Here is a 17002-nt window from a genome sequence, read left to right as displayed (position 1 = left end):
CGCCTGGGTGGCTCAGTGGTTGAGCGCCTCCCTTCCGCCCAGGGCATGATCTTGGAGACCCGGGATGAAGTCCTGCATCAGGCTCCCTGCATGGAGCCTGCTTCTCCCTCTGCCTGTGTCTCTCATTAATAAATAAATAAAATCTTAAAAAATAATAAAATAAAAGAGGCTGAATCACTTCTAAAACTTTTAGACAGTTTTGAGCCTCCTTTGGGTCTCTTCCATAAAAAGAAAATATCTATATAGTTAAATGACTAATAAGTTTACATTTATAGACCTTTTGACTAAGCATTCTTTTTAATCCTGTAGTTGAGGAAAAATTTTAAGTACAAATCTTTAAAAGTGAAAAGATCTAGTACAGATAAGAGACTTCATCTACATTATACCATTGGATTCTCGGGAAATTCTGTACACACACCCCCCAAAAAAATCAGGAATGTCTTTTATTAAAGTATCATTTACAAGCAGTAAAATTCATGAATTTGAAGTGAATAGTTTAATGAATTTTGGTAATTTCAAACAGTTAAATTGACTGAACCTCCATAATCGAGATACAGAAGTTTCTTCGTGCTAAAAATGTTTTCTCATGCTTCCTTGTACTCAATAATATTTCCCAATTCTGGCTGTAGGCTGTCACTTGATCTACTTCATGTCATAGTTTTGCTTTTTCTAGAATTTCGTATTACTGGAATCATATAGTACCTAGTCTTTTGTTTTTAAAATCTTCTTCTACATTTTTGAGATCTGTTCATGTTTTTGAGTTATTAATATTTTGTTCCTTTTTATTGCTGGGTAGTATTTTCATAGTAGGGGATACACCACAGTTTAATTATCCATCCAACACTCGATAGATTTTAGAGTTTCTTCTCTTCTGGCTGTTATGAATAATGCTGCTATGAACATTTGCAGTAACATCTTTGTATGGACATTTGTTTTTACTTCACTTGGGCAAAATGCCTAGAATTGGAATAGCTGGGTTCTATGGTAAATATATATGTTTAACTTTATGAAGTATGTTCAGTCTTTTTCCAAAATGGCTGTATCATTTTTCACTCTTACCAGCAATGTATGGAAGCTCCACATCCATATCGGCACTTACTATTGTCAGTCCTTTTAATTTTAGCCATTCTAGTAGGTATGTATTAGTATCTCACTGTGGTGGTAATTTACATTCCCCTGATAACCAATGATGTTGAATATCTCTATCTGTGCTTATTTGCCATTTGCGTGTCATCTTTTGCAAAGTGTTTAATTCTTTCTCCCATTTTAAAAATGTAGTTGTTTGATTCTTATTGAGTTGTAAGAACTCTTTGTATATTCTGGATTCAGGTTTCTTGTCAGAAATGTTCTGTGAAAATTTCTTTCTAACCTTGGTGTGCTTTTTGTTTTGTTAACTGTCTTTAGGAAGAACAAAAGTTTTTAATATTAATTGGAGTCAGTTTTAGGTTTATTTCTTCATTTATAGTTTGTGCTTCTTATATGTTGTTTAAGAAAGTTTGCCTAACCTGATGTCACAAAAATTTTCTATGCTTTTCCTTTTCTTTAGTAGTTTGCATTCTCATATTTAAGCCTAAGATTCCTTTTGAATTAATCTTTATGGGAGGTAAGGATCAGGCTAGTATTTCATTTTTATTTTTTTTTTAAAGATTTTATTTATTTATTCAGGAGAGACACACACAAAGAGAGAGGCAGAGACACAGGCAGAGGGAGAAGCAGGCTCCATGCAGGGAGCTCGACGTGGGACTCATCCCAGGACTCCAGAATCATGCCCTGGGCCGAAGGCAGGTGCCAAACCACTGAGCCACCCAGGGATCCCAAGACTAATATTTTATCCCATACAATACCCAGTTGTTCTAGCACCATTTGTTGAAAAGATTATTTTTTTCTCCATTGAATTACCTTGGTATCTTTCTCAAAAATGAATGGATCGTGTAGGTATGGATTAATTTCTGGACTCTCTGTTATTATCCATTTCTATATATGCCTATGCCTATGCCTATTCTTCTGCGAGTTTTACATGGTCTTGATCTGTAGCTTTATACTAAGTATTCAAACCAGATGATAAAATGCCTTCAACTCTGTCCTTTTTCAAAATTCTTTTGGGTATTCTGAGCTCTTTACTTTTTAATATAAATTTTAAATCCTGTCAGTTTCTTCAAAGAATGTTTTTTGGATTTTGATTGGGATTGCATATTAGAGATCAGAGAATTTAGAGAATTTAGTGTTCCAGTCTTGCACATCTTTTAAAAAATGTATTCTTGAATGTCTTTTATACTATTTTAAGTGGAGAATTCAAAATGTTTTCATGGCTACTTGTTTATTACTCGTATATAGAAATGCTCGTTTTCATTTTGACCTTGTGTCCTGCAATCTTCCTAAACTTATTAGATTTAGTAGCTATTTTGTGGATTCCTTATGATTTAATACCTATATCATTATGTCATCTACAAATAAGGATAGTTTATTTCTCCCTTTCCTACTTGCATGACTTTTATTTCCTTTATTTGTCTTATTATACTGGCAAGGACCTTAAGAAAACATTAACTAAAAGATATCTGCTTTGTTCCTGATGTTTGAGTGTGATGTTAGCTGTAGGTTTTTCACAGGGGCCATTACTTAAGTTGAAAAAGTTTGCTTTTATTCCAAGTTTGTTGAGAATTTTTATCATGAAAAGATTTTGTCAAGGGCCTTTCTGCATCTATTGCAATGACTCTATGGTTTCTCTCCTATACTGTGATATGGTGAACTGCACTGATGGATTTTTAAGCACATGTAAGTAATTTGCCCGGCCCTGGAAAGTAAAGGATAGAACATAAGGACATAACATAATAATGTCATTAAAAATGGAAAGTGAAAACATGTGTCCTAATATCACTTATTTCTTACACTTTTTTTTTTGATCATCAGGAAAAAAATACTAAATGCTAGCTATATGATTTGAGTATAGGTTGGAATGGGACCTACTCAAAGAGGAGAAAGCAATGTTTTCCTTTTCTAATTTAATTTTTTTTCAGGTTTATTGGAAATAGTCATTTTTAGTTGTTTTGACAGTGCATTAACAAATTGACAACTCAATGCTGCATTTCATTTTTTTCTTTAAATTTCAGGGTAATTTCAAAATTACCTTTTATCTATAGAAAAAGAGCTGATCTTCAGGTAACTTGTTTGTACCTGATTATGTAGGAAAATTTAATCTCCAGCCAAAAGTTTTACTAGTGATTCAGTCTTCTTTATGATAAAAACAAAAATAAATCTGTGATTAAATTTAACTGTAGTATTAACTGTAGTATCTCTGATACTTTTGATTCTATGAAAGTTTAATTTCATTCTAGAGAAAAAACATTTCAGTGATTAGGGGCAGGACTAAGCACCCATCCCCACAAAAACTGAACGTAAAATGAAACAATTCATCATGCAAAAAATAGCCTCCAAAAAATACAGTTTCCTGAAAGGTAAATTATAAAAGTATGCATTTACCCAATCATTTTAAATACCATAATTATACAGGCTGCTCATCAAAAGACTTTTAAGACTCATTAAAATCATAAAACAATTCTAATTAAATCCATATTTAAGTTTCTGTAACCTACATGGTACTTTAAATCAAACAAGAAAAGTTATATAAAAGATCCAATTAATTCTAAGTTTTTGTAAGAATTAAAGCCTAATTACTCTATGATTAAGTTTCTCCAAAATGTAATCATCAATGGCTCTATTCAGAAGAATTAGCCTTCTGTACCCCAGATGCCAGTGGAGTGCTGCAGCCCATCTTTGACACCAGCAAACCTATTCATCTGAAATCAGCATGACTGGTGGAAACTTTACCTCCACCCCCACTGGGGAACCAAGTGACAAGACCAAACAAAGCTGCATATTTTATACAGATAAATGTCTCCCTATCTGCAGAGGTCCTTATCTGATTAAATGGATTCATGTTCATTAGCAAATTTTAAAAGCCCATCCTCAGAGCAAGTTTTGGAAACAATGGTCATTTCAGAAATTCCCAAGCCTGTGGTAAAAGATGCACAAGAAAACAATAAGATTTGCAGCTTATGGAGAAAGAGAACTATGCCTTCTAAGGGGACAGCACTAAAGCATTTCCTTCTAACTAGGCAACTCTTCTTTCTTACTTCGCTACTTGAAATGTTTTTCATTTTTATTAGCCCAACTTCCCACGGGAAAGAAAATAAAAAAGCTCTGTGACATCGCCGCCTCTTGTGTGTTCTCTGAAACTAATTAACCCTATGAAGTTATTAGGGCAGCATCATTTTTTTCTATGACATCACACAAGGTGAAGGTCACTTCTATAATATTCTTGGCTTCATTCATGTGGTGCATACCCCACAAAATATAATTTATTGTAATTTCCCCAGTGCCCGGATAGCCAAGTGATTAGTTATTATGATACATAAAAAGTTCAGAGGCACAACATATGACTTATAGCCTCTGTTTCTGATAATCTAATTTTCTTTTATGGTAAAAAGAAATTTACTATTTATGTTTTATAGATTGTTATTTTGAGAAAATGACTATTTAAAGTTATCTTCATATGGACACTTGCTGATTGCACAGCATCTGCAAGCTGAAACATCCAAATGTTTGGTGTATAAAGGCAGTTCTTTATCCAGTTGACAAGAACTTTTTCTGAACCACCCTTATCTGTGTGAGTGGCACAGTTGTTAAATTAGGCTGGAGCTACTGGCCATCTACCCCACAAACATTGGTGCAAGAAATGGTAGTTCTGGGCAGATGCAGCTAGGTTCAGGATCCAGCTACAGCAAGATTTCCTTCCCATCAGGTACACTGTCCCTGACTTGAAACGCCCCCAAGTCTGCCATAAAAATGTTTCCTGACTTTTTAGATGTGGAATTGGCTTTCCTGCATATTTCTGCCTTTAGAGAAAAGACCTTTTAGAGCCATGACCCTTAAATGTCTGTAACAAAGTTCCTTCCTCCTTTGCTTATGACTATGTTGTCTTCATTTTATAATTGTGCTTACATTTTGTTCTGCTAAGTGCAGATGATTATATTAAACATGTTTTCTAGGGGTGCCTGAGTGGCTTAATAAGTTAAGAGTCTCACTTCAGCTCAGTTCATGACCTCAGAGTCCTGGGATGAAGCCCACATTGGGCTCCCCACTCAGTGGGGAGTCTGCATCTCCTTCTCCCTCTGCCCCCCTTCTGCTTGTGCACTCTCTCTTTCTCAAATAAATAAATACAGTCTTTTTTAAAAAATAAAAAATTTTTCTCTTCTAAGAGAAAGCACCCTGGCCCAATTGATTTGAGAGATTATCTGAAGAGTGAGGTTAGCACACAGTCACCACAGAAAGGAAATCTGAGTAGGCTTAGGTGGTGAAAGAAAGGGTGGTCGACTTATCCTGCTTCTGGTAAAGAGATAAAGACACAAAAGAAGTTTTAGCTACCATGGTAGACTGCCAGGACCCACAGGAAGCCTGTCTGCCTGTCTGTATCAAGTGTAAAATGGGACTGTACCCATGATCCCTAGCGATCAGAATGCTGCATTGGTGAGCCACACAGCTAATAACTTAGCCTGTTAATTATTCAGTACTTACTAAGCACTTTACATGAACTATCTCATTCAGTCCTCACAATTATGAAGTAGTCAATATTATATCCACATTTTATAACTAAAGAAACAGGCTCAGAGAGGTTAAGTAATTTGTCCAAGGTTACATACCAGTAAATGACAGAGCAGGGACTTGAGCCCAGGCAGTCTGGCTCTAGTATTTATACTTTTAAACATGTACACTGCTCTTTCGAGTCTTTATATTCCATATTTATGTAATAGCAAATACTTACGTTGTACTTTAAATGTGCCAGGCACTCATCTAAGAGTTTTACATACATTAAATCTACTTAGTTCTCACAACACTATGAAATACATACTATTATTATTCCCGTTTTTTCAGACTAGAAAACCAAGGCACAGATTAACTTGCAAAAGTTATGAAACTAGTAAATGGGAGAGGCTTGATTTGAAAGATGGGCTAGTCCTAGAGAGTCCATACTATGTACTGCCTCCTGTTTATTTCTTCTGTTGACTCTTAGTACTTTGTAAAGTCTCTTCTTAATGACTTAGTCTGTCCCATTTGTTCTAAGGGTGAATAGAAGAAGTTTTTGTGTTTTACCCAAAAAAAGGTGTTGAGTCTAGGGATGGGGATGTGGAGGCAGGAGATAAGGAGGAGCAGAAAGAAAAGGAAAAGCAAAATCAAAAGGAGAACAGATGGCCACTGTTCTTCTACAAAGAGTGGTTCACCTTCCAGGGCTCCTCACTTTGGATATACTGGTTTCATTCTTCTAAGGGAGGAGCAGCTACTCATAGACTATCTCCTTTGTTTGACTGTTCCAGGCTTCCAGCCACCCACTCTTGCTGAAGGCCGTTCATTCATTGGCCTCCATATCACTATCCTAGCTTTTCTCCTAATATTCTGACCACCCCTGTTGGTGGGTTTATTTTTGATTGGGCTGCTTCTGCTTTCCACCCTATAACTATATAGTATCCTCCACAAACTCAGTTTTCAGTCTGTGCTCTCTCCTCTTTTTCATTGAGAACTTACTGGGTTTAACTATTACTATGAGGCTGATGATCACCAACTCTCTAGCCTCTTCAGAATGCCAACCCCCTATCTCTATGCGAAAAACATCTTGAACTCTATTCACTCACATCTCTGTTTCTACTCATGTCCTTCACCTGGCAAGGTTTCATCTTCTTACTCCCTGCTATAGACTGCATGTTTGCATCTCCCAAAATTCATATATTGAAACCTCATCCCTCATGTGATCGTATTTGGTGGTAGGAGGTGAACTTTGGAAGGTGAACAGTCATAAAGATGGACTGGTCATGAATGGTATTAGTGTCCTTATAAAAGACATGTCAGAGAACTCCCTTGTTCCTTCCACTATGTAAGGAAACAGTAAGAAGACAGCTGTCTGAACCAGAGAGTGGGTTCTCAGCAGACACCAAATCTGCTGGTGCCATGATCTTGTAGTTCTCAGTCTGCAAAACTTTGAGAAATGAATGTTTGTTGTTTATTAGCCACCCAGCCTATGGTATTTGGTTTTAACACCCCCAAACAGACTAAAAGTAAGACACTCTTTTAATCCTCACCATATTTATAGCCTTGTTAAATTTCTACACAATCTTCTGATTACTTCAGCTCTCAGTGACTCTCAACTCCTTCACATTTAATGTCTATATCACAAAATGCAACCTCTATTTAATTCCATCTTGTATTTTTTTGCCATGCATTCACCTGGGTCCTGAACTAATCTTAGCTGAGTGTATGTACATCAGGACTGGGGTACTGTCTGAACATCATTCTACCAAATCTTCATTATAGCTTTGTGGGGTCTCATTTTTTAAATCAGAGATAAAAATGCTGAGATTAAGAGAGATAAAGTGACTTCCTCAAAGTCATGAGGCAAAACAGCACAGGTAAAATTCATACCCATTTCTGTCTGAGGACAAATCAGATCTTTCCCATTTGTGTTGTGTGAGTCCAATTTCTTTAACTTTCTAAAGCCCTGAGTTTGATTTCCTTTCCCTATGAAAGAAATATGGGTTATGATCTGGAGCTTATGTATAACTCTCACCTCCAGTCTTGATCTAGACAACATGAGACAAATAACTACATAAATGTAGCATCAGTGATTTCTATTTAAAAATCCATAGATTCTAATAAGAGATTTTGAATCGATAGCATATTATCAACGTAGAACAAAAAATATATTACTAAAATTTTTAAAATTTTATGCAATTTGAAATATTTGAGAATAAAAGCACATATGCTATAGTCATTATAATACAAATATGTATAAAATTAATGTTTAAAAGTCTGATTATTTATAGCACCTCAGACAAATTTAATTTGACCAATCATCAATATATAGCTCTCTTCTTGAAGCCCCTATTCCTTGTCATTCTGCTTCCTTTTATAGAAACTCCTCTTCTTGATTTGTTTTCCCCTGCTATATTCCCTACTTACAGAACATATTTCCAGCACTCCTCAGATAACATATTTCCAGCACTATTATCCCGGGACCTTAAACAATCAATTTCTTTGAATTTTTAGACATTGCTCTTCTTATGAAACTGTAGCACTCTCTATATAAAAAGTAATGTGTCAAAGCATGATCTATAAAACCTAAAAAATAAAGAGAACAGGTGCTTGAGCCTATGAGGGTGACCCATAGAGTCCTTGGTCAATACAAGGACAGGAAGCAGCAGTCATTGGGTAAGGTGCCTTCTTTAATAAAATGCAGTAGGGCCTCAGTGCCCCCAGGCTTTTTCTTGGCATATTCAGAAGTCAGGTAGCATCTACATAGCTGCTGAACACTGAAAGGCTACTGTTTGTTCCATCTCTCGCAACTAAAATATGAATGTAAGGATTATAGAAATGAGAGATGGAGGAGAGGAAAAAGAGAAACATCACAAGGTAGCGTATGTGGAAAATTAGATGTCTTGGCCTGCTATGCTACATTTGAAGTACAATGAACACAGGAAGGGGGAGGACACATCTCTCTACTGTTTGCATACATTGGGCTTAAAAATGAATATTACTATGCTTAAAGGGTAAACTATGCAATAGTGTGGCTTAGGTGGTTATTTCTGCCAATGTCAGGGGCCTCACTAGAAATACAGAGGAACAGGCTATTAACATCTGCAACGTCAGTGCTTTTTGTTTCTGGTTGTAGAGGCTTCTGCGTCTGGAGACACACCAAAGCAGATTCCAAGGACTGGGGAGAGGAGTATGGGTTCCCAACAGACTTATAAGTAAGTATGGAGAAAGTTGGTGCCTTTTTATCTAAAAGTTGGTGCAATAGACCCAATAACTCAGGTCAATCTGGGAAAGAACCTCGACACTATAGTTTATATTGTCATTGCACATGAAGTGCCACTCCAAGTTTCATTGTAGTTTTTGTGAATTTAGTACAATTAACTAATACAGAACAAAGCTCCAGCTGACTTAACCAGCCACAAATGGTCCTGCATTAGCTAACTCCTGCCTAACGGGTTGTTGTTCTATTTTTTTCTCTTTTTATTTAAATTCTATGCTGAGTCATCTGCTCTACTGACTGAGCCATCCAGGGGCCCCAAAATAGTGTCTCTAAAAAAAAAAAAAAAACTTTACACCCAATGCGTAATTCGTAACCACATGATCAATAGTTGCATGCCCTACGGACTGAGCGATTGTTGCTCTTCATTGCTCCATCTTAGAGCCTTTTGTCCAAGATGGTAGTCTTAAATTCAGAGAATCATGGGTGGCATTTTAGTATCATTCCTAAGATACTGGTACCACTGCTATTTTCTTACAAGTGTCCCCATCCATCATCAGCTGAACAAAGGCCCTAGTTTTAATAATGGTATCCATGTGTACACACAGAGAGACATGTAAAGGGTTCATTATTTCTGATAGAAGTACAGTAACTTAGAGAAATAAAGCATTACCTGCCATTTTCCTGATCAACACTTGCAATAGAGTGCATAAATGCTTCAGTTTACAGAAATAGTTAGACCTTCCTGAACCCTCCCAGTGATTAATTAGAAAGCTTGTCTTACAGATTTTTCTCTCACGTGTAGTAACCTTGTAGCCCTTACCATTAAGAACTAATAAATAAATGCTTGGTTAAGCATAAACAGAGTGATAGGCAGTGAAAGAGTGATGATCTTGGTTTATATGCAATATGCTCACTCTGTCATTTTACCTTGGAGGACAAAATAATATACAGAACTAAAAGTTACAAAAGCAACTACAGTGAGTAATTTGTTATTATCCACTTAAAAAATGTTAATAGCCCTCACTATGAAAGATCTTTGTGATTAATCATGTGATATCATGGTTAATTTTAATAAATAAAAATTCATGGTTTTAAGAAAGCATTTCAAATTTTGCAGTTAAACTGAAGACACAGAGATGCCTGGGTGGCTCAGCAGTTGAGTGTCTGCCTTTGGCTCAGGGCGTGATCCCAAGATCTGAGATCGAGTCCCACATTGGGCTCCCCGCATGGAGCCTGCTTCTCCTGATCCCCGTGTCTCTCATGAATAAATAAATAAAATCTCTTAAAACAAAAACCTGAAGACATGTATTGGGTAAAGACATCTAGAGGGTGATCAGATGTTTAAATTTACTGTAAAAAAAAAAAAGGAAGTAAATGAACTCACAAAGCATGTACTCATAATCAAATGGAAGCCTGCCCATTTAGCAGATATTTGAGTATCTGATTTGCCCAAGTATTTAAGTGACCTATCATATTAACTCCTCATCTCTTTCCCATAGTTATTTTGCCAATAAACCTAGATAACTGCCAATGGCTCCCATCATCCTATCTTTTTAGATAAGCTTTAGAAAGAAATATGTCAAGCTGGGATCTTTTATAGTCATGAAATGTTATTTTAATCTTCCAAATTTTAACTTCTATCACGAAAATGACAATAAAAAGTAGTTAATGCATTATATTATGCAATCAGAATCCCAAAAACATGACCATATATTTAGAAAAACAAAATCAAAGTAGCTGAGGACAAAATATTGGGATAGCTATCTAAATCTGTAAACAACTAATTCATCCTAAAAGGATCTTTAGAGCAGCAACAAATTATATTACAAAATACAACACAGTATGTGAGTCAGATCATTCACTTTCATTATTGGGGCAATGTGGGTTATGAAAATCTGATCAATTTGTACTTCTTTGAAAATTGCCAGTTCAGTCAAGGATTCCCTTTCAACCAAAATAGTGTCTTGAGATAAACACTAAAGTAGATTCTCAAAATCTACTAAAGTAGATTCTCAAAAATAATAGTTTGGATCTACATTTTTCTCTTTCAAGCCCGCATAAAGTATCTTCCAAAGATGTTGCCTTACACCTTGAATAATTCCTAAATAAAAAATTACCAGTTTCCTTGGCTATGAGAGCCCTGGATTATGTGTGAACAGGGAATAAGAGAGCCACGTAAAAATATCACAGTCTGTTGTTTGCAAATCCTCGTTCTGTTATAAAGAATGTTAGTTAGCATGGCACTTGCAGGCATGGAAAATTTTTTAAAACGGGATATTCTATAAATGCTGGCCTTAATAACAAATAATGAAAAAATGAAGTAAAAGAGAAAAACTGGACTTTGAGAAACATTTCTTCACTGAGTTGTTAGAATTCCTTTAAATTTGTGGGAAAAAAAATACTATGAAAGAACTCTAAGTGGCTAAAGTTGGTACTTTCAAGCATTTCTTGAAAGCTGATGGTAAAAGACATGCCAACACATCAATGGTCCTGCCTACCACTTCCTTTTGTCTCTACCCTTCAATAGTTCATACATCTATGTGTGCACATTTATACATATTTTTTCACTTTCAAGATTTAGAATATTCAACCATATAACAAAATTTCCATAATAGTTTAATGTTACATATTTTTTACCAAATATTTTATTTGGATTCATTTTTTTCTAATAATAATTATCATGGGGGCCATAATCCCTAAATTCTTACCTGCTTAGGAATGTGGTCTTTGTTTTTGAAAGATAACTTGCTCATGAATGAAATTCTTAGATCATATTTTTTGCCCCGTGAACTGATAAACACAGCCCCACTTTTTAGTGTCATTAAGTGCTGCTTTGAAGGAGTTTAAGACACACCTGGTTTTACCCCTTTTATAAGCTAGGATGCCCAGATAATTTTATCTTTAAATACCAGAAATTGTATTTGCATATGTTTTGGTGTTGATTATATTAAGTTTTCTCACATTTACAGGGCTCTTGGATTATACAGATTAAATCTTTCTTTTGGAAAAGATTTATATATATTTAGATCATTTTTTCTATTCTGTTTTCTTTAGAAATTTTTTGATTGTTGAAACTCCTTTGTCTACTATATGTTATTTTCTTTATAATAATTTTTACATATTTTTTCCTAATTTGATTCCTGAGATTTATCTTCTACAATTTAATTTCTCAATTCTGATCCCCATGACTTTGTTTTCAGAGTAAACAGTTGACCCTTGAACAACATAGAGGTTAGGGAAACAAACCCTATGCACAGATGAAAATTCATATATAACCTGACTCCTCAAAAACTTTACTGATAGCCGATCACTGGTGGAAGCCTTACGAGTGACATCAATGGTCAGTCAAGGCATATTTTGTACATTATATGTATTACATATTTATATTATTACAATAAGTTAAGCTAGATAAAATAAAACATGAAGAAAATCATAAGGAAAATACATTTATCATACTGTTAAAAAAAAAGCAGACTTAACATTTCAAACCCATGTTGTTCAAAGGCAAACTGTATATTCTAATTTTTATTGCCTTTCATGGGGCTTTCATATCTATAATGACCTCTAGTTTTTCTATCATTTTTCCCCTGAGTTTTCCAGCTCAGTTTTCATCTTCTTTTATTTCACTGTATCACTTTTTTTATTGTCCTTTGATTGTTTTCAAGAGGCCATGTTGTCTTTGAGACTCTGGGGAATACTTTTTTTAAACACTTTCTATGTTTCCCTGTGCCATGCCTCTTCAGATGTATATTCTTAATTTGTCTTTCATCTTCTCTTTTATACCCAAGTTTTATGCATAGGTCATAGTTGGGTTTTTAATGCTGATAAGGTAGGTCCTTTATTAAGGATGGGCTATTTTTTGGTTTATTTGTGCTCTGTGGCTTGTTCAAGCCTCTCTAAAATATATGTACTCTTATTCTCTTCATCAAGAGTTCTTCTAATACTTGTATCATGAATGTTTTGAAGTCAGTGTTAAAAAACCTCTCACCCAATGCCTCAGTTCTCACACATCCAAGGTTTCCCAAAAACTCATACCATGGGATAGCTGATTCTCATCTCTCTCCTTTTCTCAGTACTTAGCTATCACACTCCTTAGCCTCCTCTATAAAGTCTAATCACTGTTCATCAACCATTTGTGGGCTAACCTTTCACTCCATTTCTGTCTGCCAGTGACATGTGATGTTTGTGAAAACAGTTTTAGGGGATTAAGACACCTCTAGAATGGAGATAAGCAGAGGATCAAAGTGGCTCTATTTTATTAAATACCACATTACTGTTCTTTTTTGGTTAGAGAAGTGGAGGGCATATTTTAAAGGTAGTATCCTTTTTAGTTATTTATTTTGACATGATTTTATGTATTTATATCAGGGATTATTGTGTTTCTTTTACTCTCCAATTCAGATATTGAGTCAGCAATGTTCTTTCCTCCTAATTAGGTTTTAGTTATATCTAGGGGCTCCCTAGGTGCCCTGTGGCCAAGAACTCTAATATAAATAAAAATGCAATATCATTTTCTGTTCTATTATAATTATCAACTGAGTTGAACAAAACCCACTGAGATGACTACTAAACTACGATACAAACTTTATGAAATGTGTGGTTCCTGAAAGCACTTTTTACATCAGTTCTAAAACAATCCAAGGTGTCAGAAAGAGTTAGCTTGTGTATCACCATCTTTTTAAAAGCATACTTTCCCAGACTTTATTTTTTTTTAAAGATTTTATTTATTTATTCATGAGAGACACACAGAGAGAGAAGTAGAGACACAGACAGAGGGAGAAGCAGGCTCCGTGCAGGGAGCTGGATGTGGGACTTGATCCCGGGTCTCCAGGATCAGGCCCTGGGCTGAAGGTGGCGCTAAACCGTTGAGCCCCTTTTCCCAGACTTTAGAACTTTTCTTTCTTTTCTTTTTTTTTTTTCCTTAGAACTTTTCTAAGCCAATCTGCCCTGACTCTAGTCTGCCCTAATTATCTTTGGCACTGAAGGAAACTAGGAGGCATCTTCTCAGCTTCTACTCCTCATCTAGTGTTGTAATTGAACACTAAATAAAGTGTTCAAAAATAAATAAATAAAGCAGATAAAGGACTATTCTTCTGACTAGAACAAGTTTGGCTTGAACTAGTTTACTTTGTTAAGTATAATATTCTCAAGTATCCTTTCCCTGTGTTTCTGTGGTACCTAAACACATAGGAACATCACAGGTTAAATGGGATTTTAAAAACAATTACCATGTAATATACAGCATGGTGAGTAAATAATAATGTAATACATATTTGAGAGTTGATAAGAGAATAGATTTAAAATTCTTCCATCACATGAAAAACATTTATAACCATATATGGTGGCAGATATTAACTAGATTTACTGTGTATGATGATCATTTGGCAATATATACAAATATTGAATAATCATGTGCACCTTAAACTAACAAGGTTACATATATGTCACTTGTACCTCAATAGTAAACAATTACAACAGGTTGAAGAAAGATACTGCTTTCGAGAATGATAAAACTGATAGCATTCATCCATTTCTGTTTCTAATCTTTCATATATCTCCAGGATATAGGGAGGTTCCAAGTAAAACACTTCTTTGCTTCACAATCAGGCTGAACTTGAAGTCATGAAAATCCAAACCATGGATCCCATGTTTTGGGCTATATTATAGTCTTAAGTCAGACATACTTAAACAATTATAGCCACTGACAGCTAATTGTCATACAAAGTTATCAAATTATTTAAGGCCATATAATTCATGTTATTTTTTTAAACTAAGAATATCTGAAATATTTACAAAACAAATGGTTTGTAGTAGTTGTACGGGTTTGTAGTACTGTAATGTAGTTTATTTTCCAGCGTAATTAATATACTTTAAAGATCTCTTTCAGCTGAAGACTTAAAATATTAATTATTCTTTCAGGGAAAATATCATTAAAGCTAATTTAGAAAATCTAAAGCAGATTAACATTATACAGGCAAACTTCAATTAAGCAAAACAAACAAATAAACAAAAAACAGGCCTCATGTACTTTTGCTTACAGGGAGACCCACTCCAAGATTCTAATGAGAATTCTGAGCACACAGTAAGAGAGAACCCTTAACTTTGTGAATGACTTAAAAGTACAAAGCTTGGGTCTGAATTAACTAACATGTATTATTCAGCAACTCAATTCAACAGACACTTACTGTACATACAGCACAAGGCAATGAGTGAGGTGGTATGAGGAATAAACAGATATAACAGAGGAATAACAGACCTCAAGGAGGGGACGAGCTAGTAACTACAGAGATCAAGCATATGTCCAGGTTACTGCAGTAGGAGGCAGAAGGTGGTGATGCTGTGAAAGATGCCAACAAAAGGCTAGGACGGCAGAAGATTCCCATCTAGCTGGAAGGTAGTGGAGAAGGCTTCATGTAGGAGGAAGCATTTGACTTGGATTTCAGAAGGGAAGAAAGAGAGGACTGGGGCCTGTGAAGAGCACAGCATGATCAAAGTCATGGGGACATGAAAGCACCAGAGTGTCTATGAGCAAATTGAACATAGTTCGTCCATGGGGAGATATGTAAGACATAGAAAAAAGAAAGTGTTTACACCTGAAAATGAACTGGGCGTTATTCACATAAGAAAAAGTAGTTTTCCAGTTTCCCTGTACATTCAAAATCATCCTGGGGAATCCAGTTAAAAATCCATTTCTCAGGCTCATCCCAGAAAGTTGTCTGTGCATGTGCATTTTCACTGAGCACTCTAGATCACTTTGGTGTGTGGTCCATGGACCACACTTTGAGAAACACTTGTGTGGGATTTGGAAAGCAGTTCTTCTGGAGTTAGAATATATTTTTAGGTAATAGACACTTTGCACATTTTTTGAGCAGTGAAAATTTGGTTACAGAAATTCTAGTTTGGATTTGTTTATAGCACTAAACATTTTTTTCTAATATGAAAACAGATAATGAGCTCTTAAAAGAATATTGATAAAATGTAATCTCTTTCTCTCTCTCTCTCTCTCTCTCACACACACACACACACACACACCCACACACACACACGTGAACAGCCTACACCTCCAGATGCAAGAAATTCCTCTCCTACCTCTCCTACCAAAAAGAGTGTTCAGAAAATAAGCTGTGCAAAGCCCAAGATTCTGCAGAGTTTGAAGTGCCTGTACTCAGAAGCAGCGTGAAACATCAAATGCTCTGCACATCAGTAGGTTTGGGTAGAAAAGAAATTTAAATAAGGGATGAACTATGCTGTGGGGCGGTAAGGAGGACTTATATGTAATCTGACCTGTCAGTGTTAAGTTGAAAAGGGGTGTGTTTATGCTTACATAAATCTTCATGCTGCTTTTACTAATTAACATGTGTAAAAATCATAGGAAAATTTTCCACAGGAGTGATGCCTCTCCTTACCCCTTTATAATTCATTTTCCTTCTAAGCTTTTTTTAATGGTGGCTAGAATCCTGCAGGAGGAATCACATTCTTGATTTTTTGACAGCATTGCCACATTTTCATCCTTTTGGTGTTTCTTAATTTCAGACTCTGCATTTTGACAGCTCAACCCTGTTGATTAATGCCTTGTAGGAACCCCTATATGGCCTGCCTGTTAGCGATCTAATTTTGTGCTGGAATGCCTGGGCTGGTATGTTGAACCGATTCACCACCCAGGTGGCTACATTTGGACTAAATGAGCTGTGAAGGGTTTCATCTTTGCCCATCACAGTCTTCCTTAGCTGAGCCCCACAGTATGCAGCCACCGCTTCGACATGATTTGTCACAACCCATCAATAGAAAATAAATTATTGCCATTCTCACTTGTCAATGGGCTTGTCTTCACTTCAGCTGGCCTAATGATTGGAAGCTCAAAGGGAACATTTCCCATCTTTGTGGAGCATGATTATGACCGAATGCACTGCTCCCCTATGCATCTTGGCCAGTAAAAACACGTAGGGAAAGCAAATTAATTGGCTGTTTTGCGCCAGTGATTAGAACATTACACTTGAAGTCTGCAGAAACTGATATTAGGCAAGCAAGATTAGGTTGGTTCTGACTTTTATTTGCTTAGTGCAACATGATTAGCAACTGCTTCATTCAAGGTTAGTATACTTGCTGCTGCAGAAGAAAATCTTCATAACATAATGATGCTGCATACCTTTAAGCTGATAAGCATGTTCCAGGCAGAAATCAAAAATCTCTTTGGGAAGGAAGCAA

At 35.8% G+C, this 17002-nt stretch overlaps 1 protein-coding gene and 1 long non-coding RNA gene across 12 annotated transcripts in view; one reads left to right on the top strand and one right to left on the bottom strand.

The window, feature by feature from the left end:
• Positions 1–17002, bottom strand: part of KIAA0825 (KIAA0825 ortholog) — a 388584-nt gene that overhangs the window by 31564 nt on the left and 340018 nt on the right. The gene's annotated exons all lie outside the window — the stretch shown is intronic.
• The window catches only part of LOC140595435 (uncharacterized), an 87312-nt gene that overhangs the window by 60431 nt on the left and 9879 nt on the right, over positions 1–17002 (top strand). For both annotated transcript variants that reach the window (XR_011997029.1, XR_011997030.1), the window contains exon 2: positions 8714–8792. This is a non-coding gene — a long non-coding RNA (uncharacterized lncRNA). The remainder of the gene's footprint in view (positions 1–8713; positions 8793–17002) is intronic.

This window comes from Vulpes vulpes, chromosome 14 (assembly GCF_048418805.1).
Source record: "Vulpes vulpes isolate BD-2025 chromosome 14, VulVul3, whole genome shotgun sequence".
Classification (NCBI taxonomy): Eukaryota; Metazoa; Chordata; class Mammalia; order Carnivora; family Canidae; genus Vulpes; species Vulpes vulpes.
Note: the sequence above shows the minus strand (reverse complement) of the source record. Positions and strands in the feature narration are given on the sequence as shown.